Source organism: Neovison vison, chromosome 6, assembly GCF_020171115.1.
Source record: "Neovison vison isolate M4711 chromosome 6, ASM_NN_V1, whole genome shotgun sequence".
Lineage (NCBI taxonomy): Eukaryota > Metazoa > Chordata > Mammalia > Carnivora > Mustelidae > Neogale > Neogale vison.
The window spans coordinates 169,624,659-169,640,823 of NC_058096.1; the positions used below are offsets into that span (position 1 = coordinate 169,624,659).

The following is a 16,165-nucleotide window of genomic DNA, read 5'->3' on the forward strand; positions in this document are numbered from 1 at the left end:
CGCTCTCTCTCTCTCTTTCTCTCTCCCTCATTCTATCTCAAAAGAATAAATAAAAATTTAAAAAAAGAAACATTTGGGGCATCTGGGTGGCTCAGTGGGTTAAAGCCTCTGCCTTCGGCTCAGGTCATGATCCCAGGGTCCTGGGATTGAGCCCCGCATCGGGCTCTCTGCTTGGCAGGGAGCCTGCTTTCTCCTGTCTCTCTGCCTGCCTCTCTGCCTACTTGTGATCACTGTCTGTCCAATAAATAAATAAAATCTTAAAAAAAAAAAAAAAAAGGCAACTCCCCATTCCCCAAGCCTCTGGTACCTACCATTTTGCTTTCTGTGATTTTGACTACTTTAGGTACTTCATATAAGTGGAATCATATACTATTTGTCTTATTGTAACAGGGTTACTTCCCTTAGCATAATGTCACAAGGATTCATCCATGTTGTAATATGTGTCAGAATTCCTTTCTTTTGAGGCCCGAATACTGTTCCATTGTATGTTTAGACCACATTTTGTTCTTCATTTTTCTGTCAGTGGACTTTGGGGTGTTTCTGTGTTTTAGCTATTGTGAATAGATCTGCTGTGAAATGAGTGTACAAGTACCTCTTTGAGGTCCTGCTTTTAGTTCTTTTGGGTATGTACCCAGAAGTGGAACTGCTAGATCATATGGTAATTGTATGTTTAGATTTTGAGGAATTGCCATGCTGTTTTTCACAGTGGCTCTGTTGTTTTACATTTCCACTAACAGTGCATCAGGTATCAAGTTACTCCACATTCTTGCTAACATTGTTACTTTCTTCTTTTTTTTAATAGTAGCCATCCTAATGAGTATGAGCTGGTATTTCGTTGTGGTTTTGATTTGCATTTTTTTAAAAAAGATTTTATTTATTTATTTGAGAGAGAGAGAGAGAGCAAGCGTGCATAAGCACAAGCATGAGTGGCGGGGAGGGGGGTAGACTTCCTGCTGAGCAGGGATCGGAATGCAGGGCTTGATCCCTGGATTGAGACTGTGACCTGAGTCAAAGGTAGATGCTTAGCTGACTGAGCCACCCAAGCACCCCTGATTTGCATTTTCTTAATAATTAGTTATGTTGAGCATCTTCATGTATTGGCCATTCATATATCTTCTTTGGACAAATGTCTGTTCATGTCCTTTGTCTATTTTTCTATTGAGTTGTTCATTTTTTATGGTTGTTGAGTTACAAGCATTCTTTCTATATTCTGGATATGAATTACTTATGAAATATATGATTTCCAGATATTTTCTCCATTCTGTATTCCTCTGTGTGCTTTTTTTTTTTTTAAGACTTATTTATTTATTTTCGAGAGAGAGAGCAAGCACATGTGTGTGCAAGCAGGGGAAGGGGCAGAGGAAGAGGGAGAAAGAGAATCCTTAATCAGACTCCTTTCTGAGCATGGAGCCTGAAACGGGGCTCTATCTCTGGCTGCTTTTAAGATTTTTTTCCCTTATCTCTGGATTTAAGGAAATTGATTTCAGTTATTTCTTGGAGTTTTAGCTTTCTTTGTTTCTTGAACATGGTGTTTGTTGAGCTTCTCGTATCTGTAGGTTTGTCATTTTCATCAAATTTAGCAGAACATTTTTGGATATTGTTTTTTCAAATCTTCCCTCTGCCAAGTTTCCAATTACACATAAGTTATTAGGCTCCTTAAGTTTGTCCCATAGCTCACTGAAGCTGTGCCCTTTTTTTCCCAGTTTTTTGTATTCTGGGTTTCATTTTGGACAATTTCTGCTTTTATGTCTTTACATTCACAAATCTTCTCTTCTGCATTGTTTATCTGCTCTTAATCCCATTCAATATATTTCATTTCAGTCTTCTATATATATGTAATTTGTAGTTTGACAGAAATGCAGTGACATGGCAGGTATCAGGAAATATTATCTTAATTTGCTGTCAAAATAAAAGATTCCTAATTCTGTAAGCTATTAAAGGGTATATAAAACTACTGTATGTGTTGAATTAACCTTGTCTCTCGCTTTCCACATTGATTTTGTTTTTCTGCCAGACCTACCTAGGCATTTTTTTTTATATTTCCTTTTATATTTTATATTTCCTTTTGACGTGGATATCTGCTGACATAGACATCTGTTCTATAATTCTTGTTTTATAAGGCACCAGAGTGCTTCGTCTGTTTGCCAAACTACCTAGTATTATTTGTCTGTATTTGTTTGGTTGTAAGATATGAGCATCATCTTGCTATAAAAAACATGAAATAATTTTTTATACTTTGTTTTACTATACTGCTTATTTATTAATAACCAGAGAGCTGGATTACCTGCTGAAGTGTACCTTTGATTGCAGCTGTTATTGATAACCTCTGTGCCACCTGGGCTTGGCCACTCGTATTTCTTCCATGTGATCTTTTAATGTTACTAATATCAACTTAAAAAAATTCTGCAGTCTGACAACTGGTAATTGTTTGCCAGCCAGTCATTTGCATTTAGTAGTATTTCTCCTCTTGCTCCCTGTCCCAGCAGGTGTTACTTTCTCGAGGACACACCCACAGTTAGCCCTTTCTTCAGATGCTGAACTTGGTGAACAGCTGCTCTTGATCACAAGATTTAGAAGACACAGTCTCCATCCTCCCAGGCTGGATCTCTTTTGATATGGATCTTCTGTTTCTATGTCTTTTTAAAAAATAACTTTCTGGGAAATACTTTGGATTACAACTGTTCATCCTCATCTATGCAAAGAAAGGAAAACTGTTGTGCTGGGATTTTTGAGGAGGTATGTCGTTTTTCCTTCTATTGCAAAACTGCATCACTTAGGCACTCAGAGCAATAGACAATAATGACTTAACATTGACTCTTTCCTTACTAGAACTTCATTCTTATTCATTCACTTGTTCCATCTTCCCTTTCTCTCATTCTCGCTTTTTTCCCTAACTATTGACATGATTTAATAAGAACTTTCTTGATGTGTGGATATAGCAGCTCATTTCTTACACTCTTCCTGAATGTCTTTGGACTCTGGGTTAGACTTAAAAGTGACAGGAAGCTGTTTGAATACTTATGCCTCAAGTTGGGATTGTGACTGTGATGAACAGAGTTTGTTCTCATTCTGGATAAACACTGGGAAAGCTTAGTATCTTTAGGGTAATATGTAGCTATATGATATTGTAGGCTGGTTCAGTATCATTTGTAAGAGGAGATAGGGTATTAGAGATTTTTTTTTTTTAAGATTTTACTTAATTATTTAAGAAAGAGAGAGAGAGAGCTATAGATAGAGATAGATATGTGGGACTCGATCTTAGGACCCTGAGATCATGACCTGAGCCGAAGGTAGATGCTTAGCTGACTGAGCCACCCAGGTACCCCTGACATTGGAGAGTTTTGAATTAAAATTTGACAGACTTCAGTCCCAGTTTTGACATTGTCACTGCCATGCTTTGAGTTATAGAGTATGTGTGTTTTTGCATCTCCAAAATTCAGCTTATCATTACTTGCTTTACACAAACCTCATGGGGTTGTTGAGGGTCAGGTGAGAAATTTTGTGTGGAAGACTATTTTATCACTATAAAGGCTTGTTACTGCATTGCAAAGAGCTATAGGCATCTTTTTACTCAAAGACTCACTTTTTATTTCTGCAGACTTTTTGATGGTACAGCCCTGTAAGAATCAGATTTTTACATTTCCATACTTAATCATGGATGAGCAGTAGTGCTTCTAGTGCCTAATTACATGTAGGTGCTCTGTATATTTTAAAAAGTGGATTTGTTGAATATGATTCTAAGAAAATGTCGGTTTGTATGGTAAGGGACTATTTTACAAAATTTACTGTGTAGTGTTTTGAAGAGAATTATCATTTGTTTATTTTATGCATTTAAAAATATTTATTGAGGACTAACTAGGTTCTGGGCTTTGGGGAAAAAAGAAAAATTTCTGCTTTCATGGAAATTATTATTATTATTTTTAAAGATTTTATTTATTTATTTGACAGACAGAGATCAAAAGTAGGCAGAGAGGCAGGCAGAGAGAGAGGAAGGGAAGCAGGCTCCCTGCCGAGCAGAGAGCCCGATGCTGGGCTCCATCCCAGACCCTGGGATCATGACATGAGCCAAAGGCAGAGGCCTCAACCCACTGAGCCACCCAGGCGCCCCAGTTATTTAATGTTTTATGTGGGGAGATAAAATAAACAAGGTAAAAAAGTAAAAACCATTATTTTATAATGACAAGATTTTCTTTTTTTAAATTTATTTATTTATTTGACAGAGATCACAAGTAGGCAGAGAGGCAGGCAGAGAGAGAGAGAGAGGAAGAAGCAGGCTCCCCGCCGAGCAGAGAGCCTGATGCAGGGCTGGATCCCAGGACCCTGGGATCATGACCTGAGCCGAAGGCAGAGGCTTAACCCACCGAGCCACCGAGGCGCCCCATAATGACAAGTTCTAATGAGAAAAGTAAAAGCAGGAAAGAAGAATAGAGCATATTGAAGGGAGGGATTGAGTGGTCATAGATGGCTCACAGAGAAGGTGACATTTGAGTGAAAGCTTGAAAGGTGTTAGAGAGTAAGCCATGCAGATAAATGAATGAAGGCAAGTGCAAAGGTCCTGAGACAGAAACTTGCTTGGGAAATGGCAAGAATTGGAAGGGTAGGTGCTTATCTTGTGGAGCCTCAGGGAAGTACTTTCCAAACTTTAATGTGCATATGATTTATGTAGGTGGTGGTTGTTAAAACTCAGATTCTAATTTTGTAGGTTTGAGGTAGGGTTCATTTCTAACAAGCTCCCAGTTGCTGCTAGTACTGTTGGCCCTTTGTAGGGCTTTAGCTTTTAGGTTGAGTGATACGGGAAATCTTCAGAGAATTTTTGGGTGGTGGCATGCCATAATCTGCTTTCCATTTTGACATCATGCCTCTGGCTGCTGTGCTGGTAATACACTGGTGGTGGGTTTGGCAAGGGCAAAGGCAGGAGCACCAGTTAGGAGGCTATTGCTGTAATCCAAGTGAGAGAAGATGACAGTTTGCACTGTGGGGTGGCAGTGAATGTGGTGACACATGGTCTGGTTCTGGATATAATTTTCAAGTATTATCAACTGATTTTGCTGATAGTTGGTTGTGTGCTCTGAAAGAAAGGAAGGAATTAAGGACAATTTGAAGGTTTTTGCTCCAAGTTCCTGCAAGGACACTATGCATATGAGAAAGACTAAAAGAGTAGCAAGTTTGGAAGGGGAAGAACAGGAGCTCAGGTTTGAACATATATTATAGATGCCTACTAGACTTAGTAGAGATGTTAAGTAGGTAGTTGGTTTATGAATCTGGTATTTAGGAGAGAGGATCTGCTGGAGGTGTGCCACTGGGTGTTACTGACAAAAATATTATATTTAAGTCAGGAGGCTGGGTGAGGTCACCAAGGAAATGAATAGAGATAGAAGTAAGAAGTTGAAGAATTTAACTCTGGAGTGGACCAGAGGTTAGAGTCTTTAGAAGTGAGGAAGATGAGGAGTAGTCAAAGGAGACAGCGTCAGCCTGGGAAGTAGGAAGAAAGACAGGTGAGAGGTTATCCTGAAGCCAAATGAGGAAGGTGTTGTTATCAACTGTGTTAAATACTAAACAATTAAGAGGAGGGCTGAGAACTAACCATTTATTTAGCAATGTGGAAGTTCTTGGTAATCTTGTTAAGAATGGTTTCCGGAGGCAATGGGAGTAAAAATCTGTTTGGAGAGGTTGCTTTTCCAACAGTAAAACAGTCCTAAATCCTGATGAGGTTGTATTTAGGTAAAAATATGTAACTCTAGATAAATGTCTGGGATAGGAGAAGATTTAAGATGTTTAAGTACTATTATAGCAACTGGTTTGATTAATAGCTCATTTAGAGTAATATTCAAAAGTGTGCTTTGAAATCTTTAAGGTATCCTAAACCACTGATTCTTAGTTCCTGAATTTTTATTTCATGCTTTTAGGGTTTTCAAATCATCCTTAGCAGTTATGATAAAGAAGAAGAAATGTAAGGGTTGGTTAGGAACCATCAGGCTCTCAGTTACTCTTCTTTCCTAGGTTACAAGTATTTAAAGACACTTTAAATACTAATCGGTAGTCAAAGGGGACTGTGAGAAACTCCTCGTACTTACCTATTCCTTAGCGGAAGTTTTCCATCTTTGTAGCATACTTAACCTGACGATCTTGAGCAAACAACCAAAATAGGTAAGTTATGCTTAGATACAACTTAATTGGGCTTTATGGAACACCTCTTTTCCTTCATTTATTTATTTAAAAAATATCTATCAAATACTTGCATAGATGTTTGGTTCTGTTTTAGCTACTGGAGATGCAGTAAATTAAAGTTTCTGCCTGACTGGAGCTTATGTTCTAGTTGGAATGAAGTAGCAGATTGAGACCAAAACTTGTTGGTGGTCTGAGACTAGTACCGGTTGTCTTAACATTGTGTGGTCATATGGGAATCACGAAGAAATAAAATGTAGGAAATAGATTAACATAGAACACTATGCCGTTGTTAAACATTGACACAAATTACTTTATTTCCATTAGAATTTAAGCTACATTAGTTTCCATGGATAGATACAAAGTTTATCACTTAAGATATATTATACTGTAAATAACAGTAGCAATATCTAACAGCTGCCTAAACAGTAAAGACGCTAAATTGTTTCATGTAAATAGAAACAAGGAAATAGGTGGTTCAGAGCTAGTTTGGTAGCTTGGTAATATTTATTAGACCCAGGTTTTCCCCCACTTTAACTCTGTTATCCTCAGTATTGTTTTTTTAGTTTCTCTGTGTAGCCTCATGGTTGTAGGATGACTGCCTTAATTCTAAGCAGCACAACTAACTGCATTCAGAAACAGGAAATGGAGGACGAAATATTTTTCTAATGGGAAGGCTCGGTTGTTTTAAAAGGGGGGGTGGATAATTCCCAGAAAAGTCTCCTAAACAATGCTTCATGAACTTTAGGAGTAATTGTAAGACTGACCTAGGGAACTTGTTAAAATGTAGATTCCACTGACGGAGATTCTGAAATCTGTAGGTTTTTAGTGGGGTCTGTGAATTTGTATCACTAATGCACTTGCGTTTGACGCTGATGCTTTGAATTTGAGTAGCACTGCCTCATTGCAGAGAGGGTCATATTGCTTGCTGCCCCTCACCCCATGCATGTCTGGGAACATGATTACCTGGCAAAGAGAATATGATAGCCATAGTTGGCTTCAGCTGGTCATGAGTCATCTCTTGGGGTTGGGCACATTACCATCCTGAGCAAATGTGAATTCTGATTAATGAGGAAGAAGAGGGAGCGCCTGGGTGGCTCAGTGGGTTAAAGCCTCTGCCTTGGCTCGGGTCATGATCCCAGAGTCCCGGGATCCAGCCCCGCATCAGGCTCTCTGCTCAGTGGGGAGCCTGCTTCCCCCTCTCTATCCTCTCTGCCTACTTATGATCTCTTTCTGTGTCAAATAAATAAATAAATAAAAATGAGGAAGAAGGGAAAAATGGCTGTGGGATAGACAACTAAGCATCTAGCACTTTTGCTATTATAAAAGTTTCAGTGAATATCCATGATTCAAAGAAAAGGTAGGTATAGTTAAAAATTTTATAGATATTTCTAAATTACTCTCTAAAGAATTGGAATCAATTTATATTCCTATCAGCAATCTATGTAGTACTTCTTTCCACTCCTTATTAGATATGTTACTTACTTGGATAGGTAAAAAATGTTATCACATTATAGATTTGTTTATTATTTTTAAAGATAGGCTCCATGCCCAGCCTGGAGCTCCCAATGCAGGGTTTGAACTCATGACCCTGAGATCAAGACCTGAGCTGATACCAAGAGTCAGATGCTTAAATTACTGAGCTGCCCAGGCATCCCGCATTATAGATTTAATTTAATTTGCTTTTCATCTCACATCTGTCAGAATGGTTAAAATCAAAAACATAAGAAACAGTGGTGTTAGTGAGGTTGTGGAGAAAAAGGAACCCTAATGCGCTGTCATTGAAAATGCAAACTGGTGCAGCCACTGTGGAAAACAGTATGGTGGTTCTTAAAAAAATTAAAAATAGAGGGGCACCTGGCTGGCTTAGTTGGTAGAGCATGCAACTCTTGATCTCTGAGTCATGAGTTTGAGCCTCACTTTGGGTGTAGAGATTATTTAAAAAAGAAAAAAAGTTAAACATATATGATCCAGTAATCATGCTACTCTTAAGTATTTACCTAAAAAATACAAAAACACTTAATTAAAAGGTATACATGCTTCCCTATGTGTATAGCAGGATTATTTACAATAGTTAAATTATGGAAGCAGCCCAAGTGTCCATCAATAAGTGAGTGGATAAAGAAGATGTGATTATGTATATTGTATATATACACATATACATACAATAGAATATTATTCACCTATAAAAAATGAAATCTTGCCATTTGCATCAGCCTGATGGATAAGAGGGAATAACACTAAGTGAAATAAGTCAGAGAAAGACAAATACCATATGACTTCACTCATGTGAAATTTAAGAAATAAAACAAATGAGCAAAGAAAAAAAAAGAGACAAGCCAAGAAATAGACTCTTAACCAACGAGAACAAACTGGTGGTTACCAGAGGGGAGGTGGATGGGGGAGATGAGAGAAGTAGCTGATGGGGATTAAGGAGGGCACTGGTGATGAGCAGTGGGTGATAAATGGAATTGTTGATTTGCTGTATTGTGCACCTGAAACTAATACAACATTGTATGTTAACTATACTAAAATTAAAATGGAATTAAAATTAAAAACTTTAACCGTATAAAAAACTTACATTGCTCTTTTTGAGTGAGGGTGAAGATCTTATCTATGTAAAAACAATATTTGCTTTTCTGTAAACTGGTTGCTCATGTTAGAGTTTGGTTTTTATTCATTGATTAATTCCTTTTTTCACTTAGGAATTTGTAGGAGCCATTTATATAATGAAATCAGTGTATGTGTTGCAAATGTTTTTTCCCAGTTTGTTGGTCTTTTAAACCTGGTTTGCTTATTTGTTTTGTTATGAAGCACAGTGTGATCATAACAGGCTTGTAAGTTCTCTTTTTGCCAAACTTTATGGATCTAGATCTTAAATAATGATGTAATTAATATGCATGCTTACTAAAAATTTTGTAAATGACGCCAGAACTGGGAGTGTTATCTAATAGGTTGCCTTAAAGAAAATCAAGGCAATGTAAGCAAGATGAAGTATGAAAGTGACGCGATAAGTGTGATTGAAATTTAAAGTCTTTCTCTTTAACAGAAATGATCTGGCCCAAAATAATTTTTTCATTTGGAGCCACAATAGTCTAAGGTAGTTAATGGTATGATTTGGCTGTGAAAAGAGGTAACATTGATGCACTGATGACTATTTATAGATGTACAGTGCTAAATTAAGTTATATAGTGCTAAATTAAGAGACGTAATAGTCCCTCTGTTCTTATACTGTCAGATTATATCCGGAGTATTGTGTCCAGTTATGGATTTTACACTTCAGCGGGTAATCTAAATTGTTCAGATGAATGTGACTAGAATACTGAGAGAGCTCTAGGCACCATATTTAATGAAGAACAATTAAAGAATCAGGAGCTGTTTTGCTACAGAAGATAATACTTGGAAACTTAACTATATTTGAAGGATTATGTTAAGCAAGAGAAAGCAGACTCATCTTTATTGCTTCAGAGGACAGACAGTGGGTAGAAACTATGTTGGAGATGAATTTCATCCCATGGTGGAGACCTTTTGCACAGTAAAACATGTCCCACAGTGGAATTGACAAAATTATGAGGTCTCTGTCATTAGAGATATTCAAGTATTGGTTGGATGATGGTCTTCTGGAGATACAGGTGTTCTGCAGTTTGAACTACATGATCTTTCTTGTCCATCCCAGCTCTTAAGATTTTCTAATCTCAAGTAGACTCTCTCCTTTGTGCTAATATTGGTAACAGTGAAAAGGTAATGAAAATTCTTGTTGACTTTAGTTCCTTTTTTTTTTTTTTTTTTGAAGATTTTATTTATTTGACAGAGACAGAGAGGGAACACAAGCATGGTGGGTGGAAGAGGGAGGAAACAGGCTCCCTGCTAAGCAGGGAGCGCAAGTGGGGGCTGGATCCCAGCACCCTAGAGTCATGACCTGAGCCAAAGGCAGCCGCTTAACAACTGAGCCACCCAGGCGTCCCGACTTTAGTTCCTCGATAACTAAAGAAAAATCAAGAAATGTTTTCCAACCAGCAAGAGAATACAGTGCCAAAAAAGGTAGTTTTTAAAAAGTGTATAAAGCAGAAAACTAGAATACTATGTCTGTATATGGATTATTTTTATGTTTTTGACAGCATTTCTTTTTGAAAAAAATTATTTTTATTTTTTCAGATTTTATTTATTCATTTGAGAGAGGGAGGGAGCGAGCGAGCATAGGCAGGGAGGGAGGGGAGAGGGTGAGGGAGAAACAGGCTTCACTCTGAGCAGAGCGTGTGGAGCTTGAAACCAGATCCTAGAACGCTGAGATCATCACCTGAGCTGAATGAAAGCAGACGCTTAACTGACTGAGCCACCCAGGTGCCCCTTTACAGCATTTCTTAAGGCTAGTCTGTCTGACTGCCTGCCTGCTGGCCTGCCTGCCTGTCTCCCTTCCTCCCTCTCCCCTCCCCTTGCCTTCCCTTCCTCTTTCCCTTTCCCTTCCTGTTATGTTTTGCTTTTGCTTTTGTTTTGTTTTCTTGTTCTGCAGTTCATTTGCCGTATTGGGGTAGGTGGTTTAACTAGATTGTGAGACAAAAGTGGGAGAGGAGTTCTTTGCTTTCCCTCCCAGGAGTCCCAGTTGTGTTATGGATGCTTATAAATTTTCCTAAATAGCTTTCTGTTGGGCAAGCTGTGGTAACTACTTGTGTGTGGGTCTGAAACTGGAGATTGGCATACAGACATTTTAGGAGTCCTGGGAATTTCTTGGACTTGTGGTCAGCTCCCAAGAGCAGCTTTGTTGTCCAGATGTTCAGGAAAGTGGCTGGTAGAAACTTGCTTGAAGGCTGATAAAGCTGAGGGAAGGTATGGCTCCACAAAGAGGCACAGCATTACTTTCCTCTGGCTTTTCTGTGATAGAATGAGTAGGATGCTGCTCCAGTTAAGCACCAAGAGGTGTGGGGCGTGTGCTGTTACTCAAAAGCCTCAAACCTGGCAACCCCCTTACTGCGCCTTAAGATTAGTGTTTCAAGAGCATAATTTAGGACATGTTCTTAAGGATTGTTAGAGAGTTTATAATTTTATACTACATAATGGAAAGTAAAGGTTGCCATAGTGTAGATTTAGTTCTCTGCTACTTGCTGTGCAATGGAAAAATTAATGATGAGATTTAATTTTCTCATCTGCTCTTGGGGGCAGTATCTGTCTTTCAGAGTTGTATATACTGGAAATAATTTACCCTAAGGTTAATGCCTGGCATAAAAATGGCATGAAATTATTATTTTTAAAAGATTTTATTTTTTAAAGTCATCTCTGCAACCAGTGTGGGGCTCATACTCACTGCTCTGAGATCAAGAGTCACATGCTCACTGACTGATCCAGCCAGGCGCCTCAGATGATATAAATTTTTTTTTTTAAGTAGAGGTTTTCACTTTTATTTATTTTGTTATTTATTGTGTATTTATTTATTTGAGAGAGAGAGCACAGAGGGAGAGTGAAAGGGAGAAACAGATACCCTGCTGAACAGAGTGCCCCACTCAGGGCCTGAGCCAAAGGCAGACGCTTGACCAGTTGAGCCACACAGATGCCCCATGACATATAATTATTACAAATTATTATTAGTAGCAACTATTCTGACAACAGAACTTAATTCTGGGCGTCTTCTATTTATACATGTTCGGCAAGGTAAGCTGGGAGATGGTATCAACAAATCCATTTGTTTCTTTAAGTTTTATAAATATACACTGGAATTAACTACTTATGTGTGGGTTTTTCCACACCAGAACCAGTTCTCCAGTTCTGTGACACTAGTCCTACATTTGAATTCAATTCTGACACTGTGTACCTGGAGTTAAAATGTCAGATCCTTCAAGTTAAGGGGGCTCTGTTCCATAAGACTGTCCCCACTGTAGACAACAGTTGCAAGTCCTGGGCCACCTGTACTTCTTCTCCAACTTTGTAAAAATTCTGATCCCTCCTTAGATTCAGTGATTTGCTGGGATGACGCAGAACTTGGGAAAAGCACTTTACCTATGTTTACAGTCTTATTATAAAGAATGCAATTCAGAAACAGCCAGGTGGGGAGATGTGTAGGGCAAGTATGGGGAGCTTCCCTGCCCTCTCTCTGCATCAGTGTGTTCACTCATTCAGAAGCTCTACAAACCCTGTTGTTGAGGGATTTTTGAGAAGGTTCTTTTTCCTAGGAATGATGGGATAATAAATAAATCATCAGCATTGGTAGTTAACTTATTCGCCAGCCTCTCCCTTTCCCCATATTGAGGGGTGGGGCCTGAAAGTTTTAACCCTCAAATCCTGTGGTTTGTCTCTCTGACTACCAGTTCCCATCTTGAGCTATGTAGGGGTCCACCAGAAGTCACCTCATTAGCATAAACTGCAGTGTGGTTGAAAGACTTGTTATGAATAACAAAAGGCACACTCCTATCACTCATGAAATTCCAAGGGTTTTAGGAGTTCTTTGCCTGGAATGAGGCACAACATCCAAACACAGTTGACCCTCAGAAAACGGGTGTAAACTTAATGCAGGTCTGCTTACACGTGGGTGGGTTTTTTCTGTGTGTTTGATAAAAAACATTATAGTACTATAAATGTGTTTTTTCTTACCATTTTCTTAGTATTTCCTTTTCTTTAGCTTACTTTATCTTGAGAATACAGTATATAGTGGCGCCTGGGTGGCTCAGTGGGTTAAGCCTCTGTCTTCAGCTCAGGTCATGATCTCAGGGTCCTGGGATTGAGCCCTGAATTGGGCTCTCTGCTCAGCAGGGAGCCTGCTTCCTCCTTTCTCTCTGCCTGCCTCTCTGCCTACTTGTGATCTCTGTCAAATAAATAAATAAAATCTTAAAAAAAAAAAAGAATACAGTATATAATGCATAACGCATATAACGTACACAAGTTGTGTTAATCAGAGTTTATATTGTTGGTAAGGCTTCCAGTCAACAGTAGGCTTTTAGTAGTTAAGTTCTTAAGGAGTCAAAAGTTATATGCAGATTTTTGACTCTGCAGGTTGTTGGCTCCTCTAACCCCCTCGTTGTTCAAGAGTCAACTGTAACTAGATATTGTTTTTTACAACAGAGGGCTAAATTTCAGAACATTAGTATTGAATTCCCTCTGGGTCATTGATTTATTTCTTTATTGGGCCATGGTGCCACCGTTTTGATTCTTGGTAATGTAAATAATATTTGTTTTGAGATTTTTAGATGAAAGGTGCCATTGAAACACCTAAATGCTGTATTTCTGAGTGGTCTTTATCAAATTCCAGTATTGTTTCTTTTTCTGCCTAGACTTTTGTCCTCAGATGGCTGTACTCTAATCCAGAGACAGAGCTAATTCTTCAGTGTGATGTGACAAAAACAGATCATTTTTCCAACAGGAATAAGGCTCATTTTTCTTAAACTATTGGGTCATGAGATTTGGGTAGAGATGTTTTTGATGGTCTTATTCTTTTTAATGATAAACAACAATCAGGACAAGAAAGGTAATTTGGTGAAATTTTAAGTTCTTTACTACTTTAAAGTTTTTTTTTTTCTTCTTCTTTACCTCCTTATTTTAACCCACTGAGCCACCCAGGTGCCCCTTTTTACCTCCTTATTTTAACATGCTTTTTAGAGATGTAGACACTGCCTTGTCCTAATACAGAAATTTCCTTAGAATGTAAGCCTTAATGTAGACTACTTTTTTTTTTTTTAAGATTTTATTTATTTATTTGACAGAGAGAGAGAGATCACAAGTAAGCAGAGAGGCAGGCAGAGAGAAGGGGGGGAAGCAGAATCCCCGCTGAGCAGAGTCCGATGCTCCATCCAAGGACCCTGAGATCATGACCTGAGCTGAAGGCAGAGGCTTAACCCATTGAGCCACCCAGGCACCCCTAGACTACTTTTTCTAAAGATTTATTTATTTGAGAGAGCAAGCAAGCATGTGAATGCAATGGGGGTCAGGGGGTGGGCAGATGGAGAGAAACTCAAGCAGACTCCCCACAGAATGGGAGCCTGATGTGGGGCTGGATCCTATAACCCCGAGATCACAACCCTGAGATTATGACCCCAGCCAAAATCAAGAGGTGGATGTTCAACTGACTAAGCCACCGAGGTGCCCCAGCCTTAATTGATGTTTTAAATGTGTTTGAAGATCCATGGAAAGTATTTTGGTAAGCAGGAGTGGGTACTGGTCTAACTCCTAGCAGAGTTCTTCATCATATTAGGCACTTAATAAATAACTTTTTCTAGAAGTTAGAAGCCTTGGTTCTAACCTTTGTTTCCAACTACCTGTGTGACTTAATCAGAGTCTCATTTCTCATCTTTAAATTTTTAAGAATCCCTTCTAGCTCTGATTCAGTGACTCAGTTCATTCCTGGCCTTACTTTCAAAAATTTACTTTAAGTATGGCCTTTAAGTCTGTTTCTTGAAAACAAGCATACACAGAGTCAGTCACCAGATAAGCTGAATTGGAAAGTGTGAAATAACCCACCCCACAATGACTGAAGTCACAGACTTCAGTTTTGCTTGGCTATATGTTTTTCCTTTACTCTGGGAGAATTACCTTGGGTTTTCTACACATATTAGGATGGGACTAGGTATTTATCAACTAATAGCTTTCTTAACATCTACCCAAAGAGGATGGAATGGGAGTTTCATAGAATGATTATTTTTCCTGTCATACATATCCCTAAATAGTGCCATGTGCCATATTGTTTGGATTAAACTGTTTTTAAAAAAGAAAATTGTTTTCTTAAGATAGGTTTAGAGGGACGCCTGGGTGGCGCAGTTGGTTGGACGACTGCCTCCGGCTCAGGGCGTGATCCTGGAGTCCCGGGATCGAGTCCCACATCAGGCTCCCAGCTCCATGGGGAGTCTGCTTCGCTCTCTGACCTTCTCCTCGCTCATGCTCTCTCTCACTGTCTCTCTCTCTCAAATAAATAAATAAAATCTTTAAAAAAAAAAAAAAAAGATAGGTTTAGAAAATCTGGCCTGCGTGGCTCAGGTGGTTAAGTGGCTGCCTTTGGCTCAGGTCATGATCCCAGGGTCTTGGGATGGAGTCCTGCATCGGGCTCCCTGCTTAACAGGGGAATCTGCCTCTCCCTCTCCCACTCCCCTACTTGTGCTTTCTCTCTTACTGAAATAAATAAAATCTTTATTTAAAAAAAAAAAAAGCTGGCTAGTTGACTAACTTTAAGATTTCCCTCATGTTAATGATACAGAGAAGATTAGCATGGATCCTGCACAAGGATGACATGCAAATTGGTGAAGTGTTCCATATTTTTAGAGACTCAGGGCTCAGCTCAGCCCATGTCTGTTTTTTTTTTTTTAAGATTTTATTTTATTTATTTATTTGACAGAGAGAGATCACAAGTAGGCAGAGAGGCAGGCAGAGAGAGAGGAGGAAGCAGGCTCCCCGCTGAGCAGAGAGCCCGATGCGGGGCTCGATCCCAGGACCCTGAGATCATGACCTGAGCCAAATGCAGAGGCTTAACCCACTGAGCCATCCAGGCGCCCCCCATGTCTGTTTTTCCCACCTTCTTTTTTTTTTTTTTTTTTTTTTTTTTTAAAGATTTTATTTATTTATTTGACAGAGAGAGATCACAAGTAGGCAGAGAGAGAGAGAGGAGGAAGCAAGCTCCCTGCTGAGCAGAGAGCCCGATGCGGGACTCGATCCCAGGACCCTGAGATCATGACCTGAGCCGAAGGCAGCGGCTTAACCCACTGAGCCACCCAGGCGCCCTTTTCCCACCTTCTTGAATAAAATAATTTACAAAGAAAAAAATTTTTTTCCTTGTGTTTTATGTCATATTTTGGCAAAGAATGTAAATACACTGAAGAAGTGTACAGTATTATGATTGTCAAACTTCTAATAGGATTTTAGAGTTTAATTTTTTTTTACTTTGCAAAAATAATGGTTTCTTTTACAGTGTTTTAACAGTTACGATTTTTTTTTAAAGATTTTATTTATTTTTTTGTGAGAAAGAGAGCGAGCACAAGCAGGGGGAGCAGCAGGAATAGGGAGAGGCAGGCTCCCTGCTCAGCAGGGAGTC

At 38.9% G+C, this 16,165-nt stretch overlaps 1 protein-coding gene and 1 non-coding gene across 3 annotated transcripts in view; both read left to right on the forward strand.

Moving 5' to 3' along the window:
- TMCC1 (transmembrane and coiled-coil domain family 1) overlaps window positions 1-16,165 on the forward strand; it is a 255,429-nt gene that overhangs the window by 9,178 nt on the left and 230,086 nt on the right. The window contains exon 1 of one of the 2 annotated variants that reach the window (XM_044252933.1): window positions 2,489-2,736. The exons of the other annotated variant lie outside the window; for it this stretch is intronic. The gene's annotated coding sequence lies outside the window, so the exon portion shown is untranslated. Of the gene's footprint in view, window positions 1-2,488; window positions 2,737-16,165 lie in introns of those variants that run through there. 2 annotated transcript variants of the gene reach the window in all.
- LOC122911000 lies at window positions 15,295-15,397 on the forward strand. The gene has a single exon (XR_006385344.1). It is a non-coding gene; the product is annotated as a U6 spliceosomal RNA (small nuclear RNA).